Below are 1156 nucleotides of genomic sequence, written 5' to 3'. Positions count from 1 at the left end.
CCAGATGTGTCAGGTTTTTCTAAAGCTTTTTAAAAATAGTTCTCCATTGTCATTCCTTTGGCTGTTTCAGAATTTGGGGAATCTGTAACTTCATCAGCGTTTTTCGATTTTAGTTTTTGTAGTTCATTTTTAATACTTTCTTCTGCGACTGGTTTGAACAATCCGTGCCTATAGCGAGCTAAATAGGTGGATATGGAAAATAAATTATTGTTTTCCTGGAATGAAAATTTTGAACAAAATTCTGTTTTCAAAGTCGTGGCTGTTAGCGGAATCGGATAAGAACACTGTTATTTTTTAAAAAAGCACCCCGTTTTTTAAAAACATTTGAGTCTCAGATACTTACGTAATTCTTGTCTTATTAAAGGTCAGACCTATAGTCTTTTAATTATTTGAATATCGCTCCTCTTTAAAGCCAGACGTTGATCATTTCTGCTGGAAATCCCTATTGAAGGAGCTTACCCTTTGACTTTAAATAGCAAAGAAGGGACAGTACATATCCATCCGAAAAAATATTGCCCGAAAAGTAAACAAAATTACTGTTCTTTAATTTTTTGCTAAAAATAAATTCCTCAAACAAACACGTCAAAACAAATCACGAAAATTTGGTTAAGAATTACAGTGCACAGCTTCTTTTTTTGTGTCTAGTAGTTTTTTTAAAATTGGTCCAAAAAAATAATATTAAAGAAAGAAACCAATGCAGGTATTGAAAGAAGAGAAAACAAAAAATATTGTTAAAAAGGCTAGGTTCCCTTTTACGTACGTCAAAGGTCAAGTAGAAGTTGGAACTTGCATGACTGCCCATTGATTGCTCAGTTATATAGCTGAAGAAATAATAAGTTTAAATACATTTTTGTCTAAGTTGATAAATATGAACAGTTTTGTTACACAAATACTCCCACGACCACAGGCAAAAATATTGGCTACAATTTGTCATTTTGTTTGCCATATATACGTTTTATCGGTGCACTTGCACAACATTCGTATTCGCATTGATTATTGCGAATGCGAAAGCGAATGCGAATGTTAAAATTAATGCGGAAGCTCTGCAGTTGCAACAACCCTGGTACAAATATCCGAACCGTAACCAAACTGTCTTACTTATGCCATTTTCTAAAAACAAAAACTTTCTAAAATGAAACTGCAGTAGTTTTCATCT

This window comes from Rhagoletis zephyria, unplaced genomic scaffold (genome assembly GCF_001687245.7).
Source record: "Rhagoletis zephyria isolate East Lansing unplaced genomic scaffold, Rhagoletis_zephyria_1.1 Rzeph_scaffold_05303, whole genome shotgun sequence".
Classification (NCBI taxonomy): Eukaryota; Metazoa; Arthropoda; class Insecta; order Diptera; family Tephritidae; genus Rhagoletis; species Rhagoletis zephyria.
This window is presented reverse-complemented; position numbering follows the sequence as displayed.